We start from the raw sequence: 22,990 nt of genomic DNA, 5'->3' as shown, positions 1-22,990 counted from the left end.
TGTCCTCCCTTACCACATGCATAAACCTTCTCTTGGGCCATCCTTTTCTCCTCTTGCCTGGAAGCTCCATCTCTAAAATTCTCCTTTTAATATACCACTGATATACAGATCTGCACCATCTCAATCTGGCCTCTTTAACTTTGTCCCCAAATTGTCCCACCTCTACTGTCCTTCTAATATGCTTATTCCTAATCCTGTCCATTCTTGTCACTTGCAAAGCAAATTGCAGCATCTTCAGCTCTGCTTCCTGTGCTTTTGTCATCGGCAAAGTCAGCATTGACCCAACAACGATCATGCTAAATAAGGCGAAATCTTCACTCACTCATCATCTATACCACCTTAACCTGTCTTCAGGGTCACGGGGAGTCTGGAGCCTTTCCCAGGAGACATTTACAGTACATACATTTACATTTGGGCATTTGGCAGGCGCTCTTATCCAGAGCGACTTACATTACACATCTGAGCAGTTGAGGGTTAAGGGCTTTGCTCAAGGGCCCAACAGTGGCAACTTGGTGGTTGTGGAGTTTGAACCTGGGATCTTCCGAACCATAGTCCAATGCCTTTACCACTGAGCTACCCCTGGCCCTAAAGAAAGACTTAGGGCACAAGGCGAACAGGATGCCAATCCATCGCAGGGCGCACACACACAATTTTAGTTTTAAAAAGTACTCATTGCGGAACTGAAATACTTTGTGAAAAAGCGTTTTAAATAAATTGTGACATTACGCTTTAGGTTTAACCTCTGCCTTTTCTATTCAGGTTTTCTTATCAGCAAAGATAAAAACAGGTGAATGGACATGCATACACATAGACCCACACCTGTAACTAGATATTATGTACTATATATTTTATTCAGATTGTATTCCCAGAAATTGTCTTTTTACGCAGAAACGTTATAAAATAGACACATTTCTGGTAAAGATCAACTCAAAGGGCACATTGATGAGTTACTTTGCACCAGCGCATACATTATCTCGTTTGATAAAAAGTATCTCATCACCCTTCAACCCCAGAGAAATGTGACTCAGTGGCAGCCAGGCAGGCACGGTGGCAGTTTTATTTTAAAACCTGCCTGCGAAGAGAAAGGTGCTCAAGCCAAAGTAAAAAACTCAATTTCCCCCCCAACTTTTACTTAGAAAAAAAAAAAAGGAAAAAAGAAAGAAATAAAATAAAAATTCTCCCAGCGCTGGTATTGTGGCACGTCGTTCACTTAAGCCTGTGTCAGAATTTCGACTTTGCCTTTTCCTTTGTTAATGTGCAGTAAACAACACGGCTGTCTGGGGAGCCTGCATTGTGCGGGACGTATTTTTACCTTGGAAAAAAAGAAAGAAAGAGCGAAAGAGGGAGGGATAGAGAGAGAGAGAGAGAAGGCAGAGGAGAGAGGAAGTGATTAAAGATGATGCCTTTCACACTCCGCAGTGTGCACGGTGATAAAAGCTGTTATGATTTCGCTTTGACAGGTTAAATCTGGATATCCAGCTAATTGACACCGCCTCAGATTTGTGCTGCCATATCTAAGATATTTGCAAGTTTCATATCGTTAGCGCACATATTTCCTATTCCTTATTCCCCGGAGCGATGTGCTGCATACATACCAATGCGCAATGCTTTTCCTAAACCTGGCAGATATCTTCAAATCTAAATACAAAACAGGTTAGACATGGTCCTTAATTTCTTATGTCACATGATTTCTGTAGTTTTGTAATCATAGGAGAAAAAAAAAGGAATGAAAAGGATGCATTTCTGTTGATACAATTTGTCCTGAAAATTGCGTGTTTGATCATGCTGCAAGTGTTCTAAGCTGTAATATGATTTCTGGATTTCATTTTTAGAGAAGGATTCCCTTTAGACAGGGTATGTTTGAAATATTTACAATCCAAGCATACCATTGAGCAGTTGAGGGTATTACCTTTCACTGTAATGACTGAATGATCTGCTTTAAGAATGTATTTTATATCGTTCAGGATAAAATTTAACATAGAGCTGAGAATGCGTAACATTTTGGGAAATCTCTTACGTAATAATATATTTCTTATTAGGGATAAGAAAGAGCATGTGAAATTTCGTGCATGCTGAAGTTATATAACATAGTCTAATGTGCTTCTACTCAAGTAAGTCAGGCTTAGAAGATTTATAAAGGTGGTATCAAAAAGTTTTGAGACACGTTTTTTAACTCGCCAACAGATGGCAGCACAAGGCTGCACGCAGTCAGAGAAAGCAACGACCTTCATAAGTCAGTGTGCCAAAAGACATTGTCCTGTGTTAGATTAAGGTCAGGTCATTATTATGTCTTCCATAATACACAACAGATCAGTCATAACATTTACATGACATATCGTTAACATTGATTGGGCTCAGTGGTGGCTCAGTGTGTTAAGCTCTCAGTTACTGGAAGTAATGTACAGTATATGTGACAAATAAAGGCTTAACTTAAAATAATGTTTATAATATAATTATATATTATAAAAATAGTGACAGATCATGTCAGACTTATTTATGCCTATGCCTTTATGCCTTATTTATACAATTTGATGATAAAACCCTCAATGCTTGCCTTGATAAAAAGACACCAGAATACCCAGTGCACCACAGCCCGCTGTGCACAGAGCGCAATGGGCAAACAGCCCAGGATCGCCGACCCTCCCTGCAAACTCCCAGATCTCGAACTGATCAAGCATCTATGGGATGCGGCAAAAAAAACAAGTCTGATCCATGGAAGCCCCTTGCTGCAACCCACAGCATCGAAAAAATCCACTGCCAATGCTGATAACAGACACCACAGCACATCCCCAGAGGTCTTGTGGAGCTGCCAAGGTGGCACAAGGGGAGCCTGCACAATACTAGGAATAATGCTTTGCATTGTAATGTTATGGTGTATATGGTTTTGTGCAGAATAATATTCTGTTAATCATTCTAACAAATTACTTAAAAAAAAACAATAATAAAGATAAGAAATAGTAATGTACGCAACTATGTTACCATGTGTTTTGACAGGTTTTACTGTACTACATACAGTAAGTAAAAATAAATAAATGATGGACGTCTCAGGGCTGTTGATAAACTATTGTAGGTCACTAGTGACTGTTCAGATTTAAATAAGCCAATACTTAAAAGCCTTTGGGTGATGAATTGGTCGGATTGCAATTGATTAATATGCTGCAACTGGTAAATGTTTTTTATTCTAAACCGATGCAGTGAGTAGTTTCTCATTTCTTACTGGTCAAAACAAAGTATTGGTGCTGATTTTATAATTTTTTTTATGTTATTCATACAATATTAAAAATGTTTGTGCCAAAGAAGCTACTTCTGAAATGTATGCAACATGGAAGTGACCAATCTTGCTTCCCTAAAAATTTCAGGTTAAGATTTTATACAGTATGTGCCCCGAAAATAGCCATTTGGCCAAAATTATTTTATAGTGTTTTAGTTCAAACAATAATCATTTAAAATACAAATTATTCATATTTATTTATGAGTATATAAAAAAAAAATTAGTGTATGCTTCTAGAAGCATATGACCTGTAACAACTGTTGCTTAAATTAAAGCATTCCATGCAAAATTAGGGATTTTTCTTCCTCCAAAAGATCTGTAGTGTTTGTAACCATGTCAAATTCAAGTTGCAATATATCAAGAATTTTACATTTTAGAATGATACACTTTTTCAGGTTTATGTCTTTTCATGTGAAATCCAAATTGGTTAAAGTTACCAATTACCAATAATTACCAATACCCTATTTTACACAACATTTCTTACTCATGGAAAATATGTTACTGTGTTTCAGAAGGATAAAATGATTGGCCTGTATTAAGCAAACAAAAACAAATAAAGAGACTGCTGTAATTACTGGAATTGTGTTAAGAAGTGGCAGCAGCGGGGTGAAGTGGCCATCACTGTGGCCTCACACCTCCAGGGACAAGGGTTAGAGTCCTGCCTTCGGGTCTGTGTGCGTTGAGTTTGCATGTTCTGCCCCATGCTTGGTGGTTTTCCTCAACATGATTGCATTAAAAAAAAATCTGGATGGATCGTGCTGAACTGTCAACTTCACAGAAGAAATGTCGACAGAAAAAAAAAATCATGAAGATCACTTAAACTCTTGGTGACGTTCTATTATAGAAAAAAAATGACAGCAAAAGTCAGGATTATCTTGAATAGTAAAAGTAAAATCATTTGCACATACAATTAAAAGAGAACTTACATTGTTAGTGAGGCTAATTGGAAATAAGACTTGCTAATGAGCATAAAGATTGAACTTTTAAAGGTCATGCGAGCTGATGAGTCCAGATTTACCCTATTTCAGAGCCAGGGGTGCATCAGGGTAAGAAGGAAAGTACATGAAGCGATGCATCAGTTGGTCAGGTGTAGGCTCAGTAATGTAATGTTACGAGAAATTGAAGCCAGCTGTCTAGCTGAATGTACTGAAAGACCAAACCTTGTTTTTCTTCTTTGATGGCAGGGGCAACAATGCCAAGATTTACCAGGACTTAACCTGTAAAGGAAGCATGAAGCTTCCAGGACCATGAAGAATCTTCTTTTTACACATGAATTGGCCACCACAGGTTCCTGACCTTTACCATATAAAAAATCTATGGAATGTGCTGGAGAAGACTTTAGGAGTGTTTTCATTTTCTTGACATCAATACAAGGGTATGTTGCAAATGTTAATGCAGTCAGTATGGAAATAAATGTGGTGACCTGGCATGAAGATGCCAAACAGGGTGTGCTCAAATTCAAAGCTAGTGTATATATAAAGGTGTTGAGCTATAACAAACATAAAAACAAGTCTTAGCTGTTGTCATGTTTTTAACACTGTGTTAATTTAGTGTTAGAGTTCCAACTGGACCAACATGGTGCCGGCTTCTACAGTGAAGATGTAGCATTTAGGATTTTTGAAAACTTTCACGGAACGTGAAAAAGACACTGGATGTGAAAGGGGTGTGTTTACATCTGGCAACAGTTACACTCATGAGCCTTAGCCTCGATACTCAATAGAAAACAAGTATGCAGAGCTGTTATATACAAATAGAAAACATTTTATGATTGCTTTATTATTTATGCTTTTAGCCTTAATTTATTCTATTCACTGACATGCGATAGAGAATGTACAGTACAGAACATTCTTGTCTCATCAACATATTAATGCTGTGAAGACAAGATTTTGCTGAGATTGGCTTCATTTGAGATTTGCACCTGGATTACCTGCAAAAGGAACCCTACCTACATATTACAATCTGACAGGACGTAGACACAAAGTGCTGTTTTCTGAATGTGCATAAATTTGCTTCCAATGAATCTAGAAATCATGCAAATTCAAATTTTCAAGGTGGACGCACTTTATACATATATTTATATATTTTGGAATCTACAGTTGGATTTTTTTTTTTCTTCTTTTTGTTCAGATTGCCAGTACGCTTTGCAACAGCTCTGTTAGTTCTGGGATTTTTAACTCAACTTCTGAATATGAATACAAACAACTGATCAGAAACTTGCTATGGTTGGTTAAAAAAAATATTTATTTATTTTTATAATTCAATGTCTTAGAGCTGCAACACAATATTTAAACCACATGATAAAATTTTAACACTGACTTCAAATCCAGTTGGTGTATCTCTTCTCTTTTGACAAAACAGGAGCCTGGTTTCATATGCCTTAACATAACTTGCCAGTAACGTTAGCAGTATAGCTGATGAGTAGACAAACTTACTATAGCTTTGGCTACTAGACATTGTATACATCAAATGTTTTGGAGAGTCATAAAATCAAAGATGAGATTAGCATTATCATTTAATAGAAATCTAGCTACAGTATGGACACCTGTTTTGCTATTGGCATTTCTTGACAGTAACATACTGCAGAATGCTCAACGCCAATGGCAGTGGCCAATGAATTCTTTTATGGGACATTTATACAACAATTGCAGTGGGAAGAAAAATGACTGGAACCTTTTGGAATTTCATGGTTTTCTGTATTCATTTCTCATTAAATGTGATCTGATCTTCATCATCAAAAAAGCATTGACAAATATAATATGCCTAAAATAATACCACAATTCTGATCTATCATGGCTTTATTGAACACACTTATTCAACATTTAAAATGCTACTGGAAAAAGTAAGTGAACCCCAGAGTGGACAAACACTTGCGTTATAAGCAAACTCTTAATATAGAGTTTTGCTAAACAGGGTGCATAACATATATAGTACATACTACTGCAAACTCTCAAAAATTAACTCTTCAACATCCTCACTAAACAAAGCAATATTTGTAATTGTCATGTACTGTATGTTGTTATTCTTTATCACAATAACAACAACAATCAATGATATCAATGATTTTAACAAGCCCCAATATACACCTCTTCCAAATGGTTGAGATGTCACTTCATGGTAAAAGTATAAAGACATTTACAAACACACGTAAAATGCTACTTTTTGTGTTGTGATTCAACAGTACAAATGTTTCACGGCACTGGATCTACTTTATTTTTGTTGTATGCTAAGATCAATTGAAAACGCATACTATTTAGACAGACAATTAGTGGATTCCTTGAGCATAACATACCTCAACTGATTGGTAGAGATGGCTCAATTAGATTACATATGATGCAGAATTGCATTAGATATACAGTATTAACGTAAAATATGCTCTACCGAAAAGTTGAACAGAATATTAAAGCAGTAAAGATGACACTGTAGACATTTCTCATTCCAATCACTATATCTTTTTCTCCACTTCCTTCCTTTTTTTCCCCTCACGATTATTATTGTATTGTTGCTGGTCCACACACTAGGTAGCTCTCCACATGACTGGACAACTACTCATTAGGCAGGGTAAAGGCTGAGATATGCTTCTGAGTAGCATGAAGCCAGCAACTGCATGTTTTCAAACTGCTGCTCATGCTTCATCACACCACTAACTGCCTTTCTGCAAACACAGACTGCCACCGCTGACTAGTGTCTTTCTGTTTGACAAGAGAGAGTAATGCCATCCCTCCCACTCGGAGAGCACGGCCAGTTCTGCTCTCTTTGACTCCTGGCCACAAAGTCATGGCTGTGGATTCAAGCTTACAATCTCCTGATAATAGTGTGACTGTTTTTCTGTCGTGCCACTCTAGAGTCACTATATCTTCTTTGGAACACCTCATTCTGTCATGGTGTTCAAAGTTTGTTTTCTCGTGCAAACAGACACACAGATGTGTACAGAGCTAGTCAGACTGCTCTGGATCAGACCCCCTGTAACCCATCCATCAACTTAAAGCTACTTTATGTTCATCTCAAATCTCAGTCCAGAATGAGTGAGTTAATCAGAAGTCTGTATTCTAGACAAGCACTGATGCTTTTGTGCTTGGCACCTGCCACCCAAACCCACTCCATCAAATCACGGCTCAAGGCGGATCCAGCCATTTTCAGCCTGTAGATGGAGCAAATGCCTTTAAAATATGTTTATTCATTCGTTTATAATACCTTTTCTTTCGAACTAATATACTTGTAATGAAATGAATCCCTCACCAGTGTTGTGTGAATGGCTTTTCCAGTTTACCAAATTGAATTTTGGGTTGATTTACCCTTTAGACACGTCATTGTTGAATGCGGTGTGACTGACGAATCCGAGCCTCATGACAGTGTTTGTACGGAGAGGACTTCTGGCTAATTAAATATGCGAATATTTATAAGGGAGAAGTCTCAGCACCAGCTGTGGATGCTGAAGCTCTCTCTTTCCCCTGGGAAAGAATCAAGCTGTTCTGTCTGTCTCTCTCTCTCTCTCTCTCTCTCTCTCTCTTTCTCACACACATACACAGTGAGTCTTTCTCTTTGTCTCGCTCTCTCACCATATTTTTCTTTTCCCCTCTCGATCTGACACTCTTCTGTTTTTTTATTCTCATTCTTTCATTCTCACTCATTTCCTTCTGTCTTTTCCACTCCCTCCTTAAAAAAAAAAAATCTCCCTTCTCTCTCTGTCTCCTGACTATGAATGACATTTTCAAGGACCCTCCATTCAAGCAGACTTGATCTTATTTGACAAACACTCTTCAATGTGTGTGTGTGTTTCTACAATTGTGCATTTCTTACTAGAAGTGTTCTAACCAATTTTTTAGGGCCCCCAAACAACTGGTACCTATGGGCTAATTTGCTGTGCTCAAAGGCCTGCAGTGCCAGATATAAATCCCGTAATCACTGGTTGGGGGTCTTATGGGCGATTGTGTCTGAGGGAATAAATTACATGGGAGTACTTGCGAATGGAGCTCTGGCACCTTTGGCGTATCAAAAGCACACTTTTTTTTCACATCAGCAGGTGTTCGTGTGTCTGACTGCACATCATTCTCATTGAACTGAAGGGTAGTGGTGCATTTTCTTTGTCCTTGTGAGTGGGGTCTTAAGCTGTCGTTGAACTACACACAGCAAGAAAAACTGAATCTCCTTCATGTGAATGAAAATAAAAGCAATACATGAAAAAGCTATTGACCTCTGTTACATTATCAATACATATTGCATCAACCTCTTCATACAGTACGATTAAATCATTTTAGCAGCATGAGCCAGTTAAAACCACAAGCATGAGCATCTTGTAACTTTTTTGCCATAGTAATGAACTGCCTATTATTACAGCTTTAAGACACCTGTGGCTATAAGCACTCGTAAATGACTGATTAAAAAAGAAAAACTAAACATCTGCTTATATGCATATCCTGCTGGTGTGTGTCTACAGATATCAAACTGTGCATTTGGGTTTTCAGATATCAGATGGAACCAAAGTTACTCAATGTCTATACCGCTTAATCCTGTATACAAGGTCGTAGGGGGCACAAGGCGGGGTACATCCTGGACAGGGTGCCAATCCATCAAAGGATATACACATACACATTGACACACAACGGTAACGGAACGCCAATTAGCCTGGTATGTCTTTGGACTGTGGGAGGAAACCGGAGTACTCGAAGGAAACCATGAACGTGCAAATTCCATGCACACAGAGGTGGGGATCGAACCTGGCCGGGAGTCAAACCCGGACCCAGGAGGTGCAAGGCGACATTGCTTACTACTAAGCCACTGTGCCTATACCCAAAGTTATCACTACTTTTAAAAAGCATAAATTTTACCATTACTGGATTATGGGAATGATCTTCTCAATGATCTTCTGGATTATGGGAAAAAACTTCTCAACAACTCATTAAATGCTTGTATCACAGTATTATTATTATTATTGATCATAGAAACAACCGTACCATAAAAACATGGGTATCAACATAAATTATATCTGTGCTATTTCTATAATATAGTTCTTATTGCCTATGTTGTAGAGGAATGATGGGTCATGCGGCAAAGGCACTAGGTTGTTGATTTGGGGATCTCAGGACCCGGTATGAGCCCTGCTGTCGGTGGGTTGTCCAACACTACTATCACTACTACCCAGCCACTGCATGCGTGCTAATCCCAAGCCCTAATGAAAAAAAATCGGAGGGAAGCATCAAGAAGGGTATCCAGGTAAATCCTATGCAATGATTTGTGCAGATTGGATGGTTCGATGTGGTGACCTCTCAACGGGAGCAGCCAAAAGAAAGCTTTATATTGCCTAGGTGTGCTGGGAAAATGGATATGTCACTCCGTCTTGCACAATACTATATATCTTTATTAAAAATATAAATGTAAAAAAAAATAAAACCAAACAAAAAAAAAAATGAGGGTTTTAGTGGCTATTGTAAAATAAAGGTAGTGGTGGCTAACGTGGTTAGCATTGTGGCCTCACACCCCAAGGGTTAAGGGATCGATTCCCACCTCGGACCTGCGTGCATGGTGATTGCATGCTTCCTGTCCTCGCTCTGTATTTCGGTTTCTTCTCACTGTTTAAAGACATGCAAGATTAGGTTGATTGGCATTTCTCAATCGCAGTGTTATCTGCGATGAATTGGTAACCTATCCACGGTGCACCCCGCCCCATGCCCTTAGCATCCTGGCCTAACAGTGTAAGCAGTATAAAAGATAAATGAATAAACAAATGAAGTGAAAAAACTATCCCAAATTTTTTTTTTAGGGAAACTTAAAATAAGCTAGTTGCATAATTGCATCTGAATGTTTTCCTAACTTTTCATTCCAAGATATGTCAGCTGGACATGATCACATGGCAAATTCTTTGCATGTGCACAACGCTCCTTAAGAATGTGTGTTAGGTTATGCACGTTAAACCTAATAATAATTTTACATAACTGTGTTCAATACCACAGGTAATGTGTTCTAAAATCTAAAAACCATCATTTAGATTTTTTGTTTTTGTAACAGTGCATATTTTATATAATTCTTTGTAGTGCAATGTTTTTGTTTGTCTATGAGTATACTTTGTTGAAGCACCTTCTCGTTTTATAACGGCACTAAGAGTTAATCAGCATGCTACATCTTGACTTGCCAATATTTTCTGACACTTTCTTACAAAAGCATTCTAGATCCATCGATTGTTAAGGCTGTCTCCTGTGCACAGCCTACCTCAGGTCACCTCACAGATTTGTAGTCATATTAGTTGTCTGTGCTCTGGCTGGGCCATTCAGAACATTGATCTTCTTTTGATTATGTAATCACTTTGTTGATTTGGACGTATGGTCATGGTCACTGTTGTGCTGAAAGGTGAAAATCCTTTTCATCTCTGGCTTTACACCAGATGCCTGAATGTTTTGTGCTAAAATCAACTGGTGATTCATCTTGACAAAAAGCCCCAGGTTTGGCTGAGGAAAAGCAGTCCCAAAGCAGGATGCTGCTATCACCATGGGTATAGTGTTCCTTTGGTGATTGTGCTTTTTTTGGGCCAAACATACCTTTTGGGATTCTGAAATTATTAAGCCTTTTTGAAATTGGTCTCATCAGACGATAGCACATTTTGCCACATGGTTTGGGGTAATTTAGTTGGATTGTGATGTTTTCAGCCACCCTACCTCTAAGCCCAGACTTGTGAATGGCATGAAAGATTGTTGTCACATGCAGAGAGTAATTAGTATTTGTCAGATATTGTTCTCTAGTACAACTCCTTTTAATGATGCTGCAGGTCTTTTGGCATCTTCACTTTATTGTCTTGTTTATTGTCTTGTTTACATTTTGAAGGAACATCCAGTTCTTCATAAGGTCACTGTGGTCCCTTATTTGTTCCACATGTTGATGACTGCATGTTTTTATGGTGTTCCATGGAATATCTACTGATCATTATACATACTTCAACAAAGGAGATCCTGTACACATCTTAAGGACCAAGCTGCTTCAGCAATTAGGTGAAGCCAAGAAGATGCCAAGAAAAGACTACAGAAATATCTTGGTTTATATTTATGGTTTATGTAAATAATTAACTTACATTCTGGTCAATGATAAGATATTTGAACACGATATTAAGTGTGAGATGTCATGGTGGTAGCATCGTGGCCTCGCACCTCTAGAGTCGAGGATTCGGTTCCTACCTCGGGTTTGTGTACGTGGAGTCTGCCTGTTGCAGCCATACTTGATGCAACGGATTGGAGCACCTTCCTGAGCGTACCCCCTCGCTTGTTCAAAGTCTCCTGGGATTAGCTCCAGGAGCCCCCATGACCCTATACAGGATAAGTGGTATAGAAGACAAAAGATATTAAATGTAGTTGTTTTTTGTTCACATAATTTGCTAGTTAAAATGTTTCTAAATTGATTATTCTTAGTTGATTGTCACTTCACAGAACTAGTTATAGTATTTTAACCTGCAGTACTTTAATATTTGTAAAAATGATACACTCGTTGGCTAGCTTAGCTGTTCCCTAAAACATGAGGACTGCCTCAACCTACTGTAGCAGGCCTACTCTCTTTCCTCTATACTTGTACTTTTTCTTGTACTATAAAGAAGTATTTCGGCGCTCACAAAGTAAGAGTTACATGTACATCAATTTTAAAGCAGCTCTTAAAAAGGTTAGGTTAAAATTGTAATCCAATGATCAGTCACAGCATTCAAACACGGTGAAATGATTAAGCAAGAATCAGCAACACAACAGTGAAAAAAATACGACAAAGAAAATTATGCCTCAGAATTTACACAAACCCAAGGGAATGCAAGACTATGAAAAGTGTTCATGATAAGCATGTGCTTGAATAGTGAACAAAAGAAGTGACCACGAACAAAATTGAAGAGACCTTCCCTGGTGAAAAGGGAACGTGCACTGAGCTCTTGTTACATGATAATGAGATTTTAACGTGCAGATAGCATTGCTGCCAGGTGCTATAGGTAACCCATTAGTACTATTAATTGACTCTTATTAGTGATTCAGTATAGGTATAATAAGCAATATTAGACGAGAGGGAGTGCTGTTGTGCTAAATATCATCAGTTTTACAAACATAATTTATCAACAAATTATGTTTTTCCCCCTTTATTTAACCAGGCATTTCGCTTCACCAACACATATCCTTCCATGACTAGAAGTTGTGTGCTGATCCAATGGTCCAAGGTCCAAAGGGTGAGGAGAATAAACCATGAAAGTGAAGACAGTCCTTTAAATCTCATTCTCTTTATACTATATTTAAAAATGACATAAGATTTAGAATAATCATCTAACTGCCAGGGTTCCTGGGTCAAATCCCTAGGAGCATTAAACATACAACCTTTCTCACACACCAGGTAGTTTCCCTTAATAAGGAAAGAGATTTTGGATTCAGCCTGGTTTTAGAAGCTAGTTATAGTTCCATAGCTCACATTAGTCATGAACAAAACAAAGAACGACTTAGAGGCAATCCCCAAGTAGATGAATTGTTTAATATGACATATAATTCATGTTTTTTTTTTTTTTTTTTTTTTTGCTGAGAGTGCTTCCATGACTGGTTTTGAATGTGGGTTTTGGCAGGCAGCTGCTCTCTCCTTTTTCCAGTACTGTGGATGGTACTGATGTACTTTTTCCATGGTGTTGTCTGACAGTTAAGGTGTAATTACTGAATGTTAGAACACTTGTGACATGGAGTGATACATATTGTTAACCTGATTGTCATGTTCCGGATGGTATATGGGCCGTGGGCTTAAAAAGCAGGCATGGGGATGATTACCATCAGGGGATGATAGTAAAGGGAGTCTTTGTTAACAAAAAAAAAAAGAAAACAAACCAAGAACTCAAACTATAAACAGCATTTAGCATGACAAAAGACTCAAACAAACTAAACATAAAGCAGAATAAACTAGAGACAAGACAGGGCAAGACTAGAGACAAGACAAGACTGAACTGGTTAGTAGCTAATCTGGTTATGGTAGACATGGATGATGGACTAACCAGGTTAGTAACTACTAGGGTTAGTATCTAAACCGGTTAGTAACTGAGCCTACTTGGGGAGAACGAACACACAAAAGGCTAAGCACACATTCGGCTAATTCCTACTAGAGGCTAAACCCGCTAGCAGCTAAACACTCACGTGGCTAAACAGACAAACAAAACCTACAGGTAGCTAAACATACAAGGGGCTACACAAACACTGGAGACACAAACAGTACTTACATAAACCTCGAGACAAACAACACTTCACTAGACAGAATCAGCTCCACAAACACTGAAACGCAATGAACATAAACATAACCAAAACTAGAGCCTTCTTAACTTCACAAAATGTTCAATTAACAAAACTGAAACCAAAATACAAATTAAACAAAACAAAATGCCCATATGACAATACTGATAGTAACTTATGCTTGACCCAGTTTCCCAGAACTAGCAGCTATTTATAGATGGTTCTAATGAGCTACATCGGTTCGGGTGAGTTTCCTCATCACCTGACCGAGGTGCCTTCTGGGAAACTGAGTCTACAAACAAAAACTACGAAAAACAAGACTCCGGGCAAACAGTGCCCTCTAGAGGTGAACCCTCACAGATAGTTAAATATTTTGATCAGATTACTCGGTAGAAACTACTTGGCTCCATGTACAGTGATAAGCAGATGACATCCTTTTTTTTTTTTTTTTAGATCAGAATTAACAAAGAATTATTTAAACTATTTGTTTTTTTCAGACTAAAAATAGCATGTTTGGAATGAGTGTGAGGCCAAAGAACAGTCTGTTTTAAACCCCATCTCCATGTTTTACACACACTCAACCAACACATGCTGATTCCCACCTGACTCTCTCACGCATGACTCGTTTGACAGCTAGCTTCTTTTTTTTTTTTTTTTATTCAATCAGAGCGCAGCAGCATTTACACCCATGCCCCAGCCTCCTGAACCAGGTGTGTGTGTGTGTGTGTGTGTGTGTTTGAGCGTGCATGTGTTTATTCATGTTTGAGCATAATTTGCATTCTTGCTTGTGTTTCCCCACTGTGTATTTTCAGGTCGCTTAATGCTCACCTTCCTGTCTCTTCTTATTACAGGCAGACGTGGAGGAAAGGCTTCCCTTATGGTTTTTTGCTGTTATTTTGACTAGAAAAAAAAACAGACATATGCCACTGTCATCAGATTACTCAATCTATGGAAAAGTACTTATATTAAAAATAGAGACAGGAAGTGAGAGAGAGAGAGAGAGAGAGAGAGAGAGAGAAAGATAAGAAGAGAAAGAGTGAGTCCATCCCAGACAAAATATGGACAAAGTCCTGCCTAAGAGACAGTTGGTCATGCCCCCACAACCCTGGCATCACCTATGAACACTGCAAAACTACTGTGCCACAAATAGTGTTGTTATTATTGTCATTATCATGCCAGCCTTTCAAGAAGCATCATCATCTGCCACATCATTGTTAAAATGCACATATTCATCAGGGGTTTAAAAAACCTGTACACTATGTGTGGTATACACCTACAACCTTAGAAGATTTGGAGAGAAATAGTAGGAACATTGCTAATAAACCCAAAAATAAATACATTATTCATACTGAACAGAACGTGTTCTAAACAGATTTGAATGCAGATATGAATAGAAGCACACTACTGAGGTTCTTTTTTTTTAAGCTTGGCAGAAAGTTTCACAGGGCAAAAAGTTGAGACTAGAAGTGTGCGTCAGGACTGGGATCCCGCAGGATGCAACAAAAAAGTTGCATGAGTGGGAGGTTTTTAGACTCTTCTTGCTTTTTATGCTGTTTGACTAAAAATTGTAACTCTGACTTGGAAAAACCAAAGAAAACACTCTCGCAACTTAACCCTGTGTAAAATCAAATCAATATGGCTGCTCAAAGGATTAAAAGTAAGTTATACTGTATTACCAGTACAGTATATGGCTAAAAGTATATAAACACCTGATCACCATATATTTGGTTCCTCCCCAAACTCCTGCCACAATGTTGAAAGCACACAATTTGATCTAATGCATTTGGATGCTACAGCTTAGCAATTGTCCCGTCACTAGAATTAGGAAATGTAAGGTAATGTGCCAGAAGCCATATCAGGTGAGGAACACTCCCCACAACTGGAGAGAGATATATGTCATTTCAGTGGCAGTTTTTATGAGGTCAGGTTGCCAACTCAGTGCCCACTTGTATCTGAGCGTAAGAGTGAAAGACACTGCTCAAGGTCCCGACAGTGTCAGCTTGTTGGTGCTGGGACTTAAACAAACCACTGATCTACCCATGACCCATCACTGGAATTAAGAAGGCCAAAAATGTTCAAGCCTGTGCAACGTAAGCTCCATAAAGATATGGTTTGCACCAGGTTGGAGAGGATGAACTTGAGTGGTCCGCACAAAGCCCTTACTCTGACATCAATACACATAGCCACATTACAAAAGTACGACTTCCTAGAAGGTTGTAGTTTATAGAGCATATGGGCACTAAATCTGGAATAAGAGTCCAATAATGACATACTTGTAGTGTACAAACACACATACAGTACTTGTAGTGTTTAAACATACACATACCAAATGATTTTGGCCTTCTGTTGGTTTTACATATTGATATTAAGTCTATTTTACTGAAATTTATATTTGGGCATTCAGCAGATGCCCTTATCCAGAGCAACTTTTATCTCGTCATACATATTTTGCCCAACAGGGACAACTAAAATTTTAACCTGGGACCTTCCAAACCATAGTCCAACACCTTAACTACCGAGCTACCCCTGACCGCTAAATAAGGTTTGTATTATATTTATCGCTATTTAATGAGTCGAACCTACTGATTTTTACCAATATTTATTTTTGTTTAGCATAGTTTTTTAAATGGAAATTCTGCCTTTATTTTAAATATGTCCTCCAATATTAGCTTAGCTACATGCTGCAAGCTACATTAAGCTTTTTAAATACATAAAATATTTAATTTGCTATTTTAAGGAGGTAATTATACCCAGAAGCAAAGGTAGTTTGAAATTCTAGCTGGTAATGTATAGCTTAAGGGTGAGGAGAATAAACCATGAAGTGGCGGACAGTTCTGTCAATCTTGTACATTTAACTTTATGTCTCCACTTATCTTGCTTTAGAATAGCTTCAGCTGACTTTCTGAGAAGACATTCATATTTTAGAGCACTTTTCCCTTATTTATAGACTGTTCATTTTAAATGAAATCCCAATGAGTTGTTTAGAATTCTCTTATTTATACAGTGCTATAAAATATCCATAAGTTACACAAGAGCTCTTCTTGCTCTTGCCAATAATTAAAAAATAAATAAATAACATCGCTAGGTCTCTGATGGATTATAAATCCTATTAAAACCCCTGCCGTGCAACATATCATTACAGGTGCTGGCTGGAAGCCTGAGATCATTTCTTTGTTCAAGTGACTTCTTTTATTTTATTTCTATCAAGCTGCATTGTTTACGTTTTGCTTGTCATTATCACATATGAACATTTTGAAGTGAAGCATGTGGAGCTTGTACAAAGTACTGCATACCCAGGAAACTCTATTCTTATTTAATGCTGTGGACCGGAGCAGGAGGTAATATGTTATTTACATTTACGGCATTTGGCAGACGGCCTTATCCAGGGCGACTTACATTTTTTATCCCGCTATATACATCTGAGCAGTTGAAGGTTAAGAGCCTTGCTCAAGGGCCCGACAGCAGCAACCTTGTGGTGCTGGGGATTGAACCTGGGCTCTTCCGATCAGTAGGCCAACACCATACTGTAAATACTGAGCTACCCCTGCCCTATTTACTGGTGGACTAGTTGCCAACGTTTCATATGTTCATTGCTGTGACCCAGATTCAATTCCCGGGAAGTGAACCAATCCTGACCAAATAAAAAATGGGAAGGGTCGTATTAAAAAAGGCATCCAACTTTTTCCAGGATCCTTTTCTATAGAAATGGATTTATCTTATAATGGATCTATCTATCTATCTATCTATCTATCTATCTATCTATCTATCTATCTATCTATCTATCTATCTATCTGTCTGTCTGCCTATCTATCTATCTATCTATCGATCTATCTATCTATCTATCTATCTATCTATCTATCTATCTATCTATCTATCTATCTATACGTATGAATACTGTATATACTTCTTCCCAGTATTTTCACCCTGGAACAGTACTATCCAGAAATCACACATTCAATTTGTCTGTGCCAGCGTTGCAACTCAAGCCAGTTTTACATTAGCCTTTAAAAATAATTACTTGTCATAGTCATAGTTGTCCATGTTTTTAACCAGATTGAGTGATAATGTTTTCTCCATGTCAGATTATGTAATGAAGATCTTTTAATGATGGACATGTGAAATCTTTGTGCTTATAATATCACTATGCTGTGCCTACTGCCAAAACTTTGTTCCAGACTGTCTTTGGTTATCATGGCACCATATTGGCACTGGTGTTCTAAGACAAAACCAAAATGGGCTGAAAATCATACAGTGTAAACCTGGCATTAATTATTAGAGACATGACTAATACCCGAGTGTACAAGAGAATCTGGGAAACATTGCTGTTAAATCAAGATACGGGACAGGGAATAAACTTAAATTTTAGTTTGTTCTGATTACCTATAGGTATAATTTCACACAATTTGCAGCTATAGGATACATGCTATCATGATAGCATTATATTATTTTATGTTCCATTTATTTATTTTTTTGTTCTGCATCTCTGGGTGGAAAGTTTCACTTCCCTTTTAACTTTCCCACCCTGTGATCATGACTATGTGACAAAGCCTAAACATGTGACAGAAAACTAATTTAAAACCACTTTCAGTACAGTTATAGTAATCAAGCAAGTTTTTATATTTTTACATTTTTTACCTTCATCTTCAGTAACTTTACTTCATCTTTTCTTCTTCTACCTAATTTATTTCATATTATTGTAGAATGCTCTAGCACCTACTGTCATAAGTTCTATATTTTTTTAACTGAATGTACTGTAGTGAGAAACTGGAAGCCAATGCAATTGAGCAAAAGTAGGTATGATATGGCCTGATAGTTTAGCCTGCATAATAAGCCTTGCTGCGGAATTCTGTAAAGTTTCAAGCCGATGTAAAGTTTCTTTGGGATGGCAATCAAGATGTAATTAAAAAGTCATGTTCAAAATGCATACAGTAGCTGATAGCTAGTTAATTGACACATGCAATGCTGCTGTCACTCGAAATTGCCTTTACCCCGTATTGTGCATAAGTTACATAAAAATCCATCCCTGCACAGTTGCCATGAATGGAATGGAATCTAGCTTTGTAGCAGCCTGCAAAAAAATATACCAAACATGACTTTTGATATAGCAGATTTGGAACCAATAACCAGCTTTTCACATTTACCCGTATTCAGTTTAAGGTAATTGCTGGTCATCAATACCCAAGCATTACTGGAGCAGGTATCATTAAGTGCAAGAAAGAATCAGCTCGTTTAACAGGAAAATAAAGCTGAGTGTCATCCACATACAGTAAGAATGGTAACTGTTAGCACTGAGCTTTGGGGTATTTCTCATGTAAAGGTGGAAATCACAGACTAACAGTTATTAATCTGGGCAAACTTCAAAATCAACATCCTCCCTGCAAAACAGAAAACCCATACAGTGACATGAATGCCAATATTAAAGAGACATCCTGATAGTATCATCATATCATTATATCATTCTAAACACAGAACTAAGGTCCAGGAGAATAGGAATGGGAAGCTGGCTAGAGTCTGCCATCTGCCAAGATCATTAGTTATTTTTACTAAGGCCGTCCTGGACCGGTACCCAGATTAAAAAGGAGTAAAGGTCATTGATTCTACGGTAACTCTGAAACTATGCAGCAACTACTTTTAACAAATTTTTAGAAAGAAAATGCAGATCAGAAATTGGTCTATAATTATTGAAATCGCCAGCGTCAGAACCAGGATTCTTTAACATAGATTTAATCATAGCTCTTTTCAGTGAGTCAGGAATTCTGCAGTAACAAGAAAGAAGTAGATAATCGATGTTATTAGTTAAAGAATAACTGTCAGACATGCCTTAAGAAGGCCTGTTTGAACTGGGTCAAGCTGACAAGTAGAAGAGTGTGACCTAACAATATTATCAGAGATTTGAGCCTCTTTTGAAGGATCAAAATTATGAAGGGCGTTTATAAAGTACCAGACCTGAGGCATATGATAATAAAAGAGAAATGAGCTGACCGTGAATTGTCTCAGTCTATATAAGATTAATAATATCAGGTGATATAACCAGTCTTTTTCCTGTAAAAAAAACTGTGTCCTTGCAACTGCAGGGTCCGGGTGATCCCGAATAGCCTGTAATGAATATTGAATATGGAATGTGAAGACGTTGTAAAAATGGGTCACCATTGGCCTCCAAGGTCTCTAGTTGGACTTCAGAGGTTATTGGTTGGATGAATGGATGGATGGATGGATGGATGGATGGACTGTTGTCTCTAGTCACCCCAATGATGTAAGGAAAGTTCTGGCCAGAGAGAGTGCATGTTTGTACACAGCCTACATCTGTTTATGCACAGCGAGGCCAGGTTGTTTAGCCAACCATACCACACAAGGGCATTGAGCCAGCATAGGGCAAACCAGCATAAATCAAAAGTATAGCAAGGGGCAGTATGAACAAATGTGACTAAAGGTGTTCATACTGTCATGTAGGTGCTAAATCCAGAGGATCCAGAGAACTGTAAAAAGCAAGCTTATTTGTCAGTGATGCAGTGTGAGCATAGCTAGGAAAAGACTAGTTACTTTATGATACAAGATATGGAATTCATTATTAATAATATTGATCAAGAAAAAAAGTTAAATAAAATATATAATTTAGAGTAAGGCCGTTGACAGCATTGATATTCCTTTGATTACGTTTCTTAGTTTGGGATGAGCATGTTCTATTGACACTGAGATGCTCTTCAGTTCAAGGAGCATTCTTTCTGCAAGCTGAGCCTCCTACAATTCTCCACTCTCCAAACATGCTCCTTGCTTTCTTCTGCTCTCCTCTTCCTCTCTTCCTTGCCTCTTTATTTCCATAAGAACCCCTCCCAAATACACATATACCATGGCTTTATTTTAAAATGTATTTTACCATGGATAATTGTGGGCAATTATCTCTGTCCAATCATTCATCAGCTTTCCCCAAACTTGGATTTATTTTGTGTTAGTGATGGCAGGAGTCGCATGTCGAGGAGTAATCTTTTTTTGCACTTCTTCTAGAGATGCTTTCATTTTTTTCTGCTTTCTTGATCTGGTGGGTAATCATGATCAGAGTCAACATCACTGGAGTGAGCAGAAGAAGCCTTCATTTCTTTATATATTAGGGCTTGTCTGAATAATTTGAATACTCAGGTATTTGTTGCTTACTAGTATTTTTTCTTAGTCTTCACGCACAAATCTGATCAGATCAGATCTATGTCACTTTAGTATATATGTTGCTCCAGTCATCCATTTTGGAACCTCTGTAGTCCAACTAGGGACTGTGGAGGCCAATGGCAATTACCATTGCATTTATACCTATTGGCCTCCAAAGTCCCTGTTTGGACAACAAAGGTTCTGAAAGTCAACATTCACACATGCATTACGGTCAATTTGAGAATGCCAATTAGCCTAATCTGCATTTCTTTGGACTGTGGGAGGAAACCAGTGTACCCTGAGGAAATCCGCCAAGCATAGGGAGAACATGCAAGCTCCATACGCACAGACCCCGAGGCAGGAATTGAGCCGGGACCCCGGAGGTGCAACGTGACAGTGCTAACCATTATGCCACCATGCCTCCATATGTTCCAAGGCCAGAAATATATTTGATATGCTGTCATGTGAATTGAATGAGAATGGACTGAATTCATGTGTTTTTTTGTCTCGGTACATGCGCTGTGGTGATTTGTGCCAGCAATAGTTGTCTAAAACAGGTAAAGCAAGGCATCTGGCATCATAGCCTTGGCCCATGTATGCAATGTAGTAATAGTTTCTTCACTCTGTGCGCTGCATGGTATGGTAAAATTGTGAGCCATATGGACTTTATTTCCAGTCATGTAATCTAAATTACTGGCTACTGTAAAAAAATTATTTTGTTTATTATTATATATTATAAGTATTATCTTTGTACAAAATCAACTGTTTGAAAAAAAAAAAAAAACAGTGGATTGGAATGTAAATAAAAATACAGGCTGTAATGTCGAGGGACCAAGCATAACTTACTTAACCCTATTTGGCATCTTTTAAAAATCTATTGTTATTATGTAAACGTATGAGAAGCAGTAAAACAAGGCTGTAGATGGCTTCTTTACACAGCCCACGAGTTTAAGTAGGTTTCCTCCCAGTGACCCAAAACATGCCAGTAATGGACCGGCTATGCTAAATTCCTCCTGAATGTACAGTAAAGAAGCATGATCCAAATTCACCTCGACTCTGGTCAGGATATGGCTATTATTCAACGGGTTTCCTAATAACAGTGAAAATGCAGTCGGGATAAGACTTTCTCTGCAGCTACAGCATGTCAGTAAATTATCATGCATTGCTACATTTACATAGTAATTACACTGTGATGACAGTAATTACATGGTTTCTTCAATATTGTGTCTCAGAGCTGCCCAAATATTATATTACCAGAGAAGAACACTGTTGTTATGTAAGGAGGTTAAGTCAGATGCAAATTCAGGTTAATGAGTTTAATGTAATCAAGCACAGGTAAACAGATCTAAGTCATCATGCAGAACTGTAAACAAAAACAAGCGAGGGTTCAGGCAGTGAGCAAAAAAAGATATCAGAAGCAGGCACTAAAGACAAGGGGCCGGGGAGCAAAACCTTTTTTATATTAAAGATATTTAAGCAAAATAAGCAATAGGCTTTGTGAAGTCAGACATAAGCATTTACGTTGTAAAGTCAATGATTTCTCTAAAGGGGTGTTGTAGTCCATGGTGATCACGTCTGTACAGGAGAACATGTAGAAGTGGCGTCTGGGTGGATTCTGGTAATATATATTTACTTTTTGTTAAATATTTATATACAGTTGAAACCAGATATTTATTTATTTTTTTCTTAACTGTCAAACATTAAATCAGGGTAAACCTTTTCTGTTTTATAAATATTAACATAGTTTTTTTGCATTCGTTAAATGTCAGAATCAAGCAAGGGAGAATTTTATGCTATTTTTTTATTATTACTTTCATCAGTAAAAAAAATTACATGCACTTCATTAGTATTTGGTAGAATTGCCCTGAAACTGTTTCACCTGGGCCAGACGCTTCGGGTATCCCTTCACAAGCTTTCTACAACAGTTTGCTGGAATTTTGGCCCACTCCTTTTAACTGAATTGGTACAACTGGGTCAGGTTTGTAGGCCTTGCACTCGCCTTTTCAGTGCCGCCCACAAATTTTCTATGGCACTAAGATCAGTTTGATCACTTTGTAACTAATTTGGAGGTATGCTTGGGGTCATTGTCCATTTGGAAGACCCATTTGTGCCAAGCTTTAACTTCCTGGCTGATATCTTTAGATGTTAGATGTTGCACAGTAACACATGCCTCCTATTTTGTGAAGTGCACCAGCGTACATTATACTGTGCATAAACAGTGCAGAAGGGATCGGTGCACTTATATAGTATGGTAGTATAATGTACAGCGTACATTATACTACCACCCCCATACTTCACAGTTGGTGTACTGAGGCTTTAAAGCTTCGCCTTTTTCCTTCAAATATACTGTTTATTATTATGGCCGAACAAT

Source organism: Clarias gariepinus, chromosome 26, assembly GCF_024256425.1.
Source record: "Clarias gariepinus isolate MV-2021 ecotype Netherlands chromosome 26, CGAR_prim_01v2, whole genome shotgun sequence".
Lineage (NCBI taxonomy): Eukaryota > Metazoa > Chordata > Actinopteri > Siluriformes > Clariidae > Clarias > Clarias gariepinus.
The sequence above is the reverse complement of the archived record's forward strand: the minus strand, read 5'-3'. Positions refer to the sequence as shown.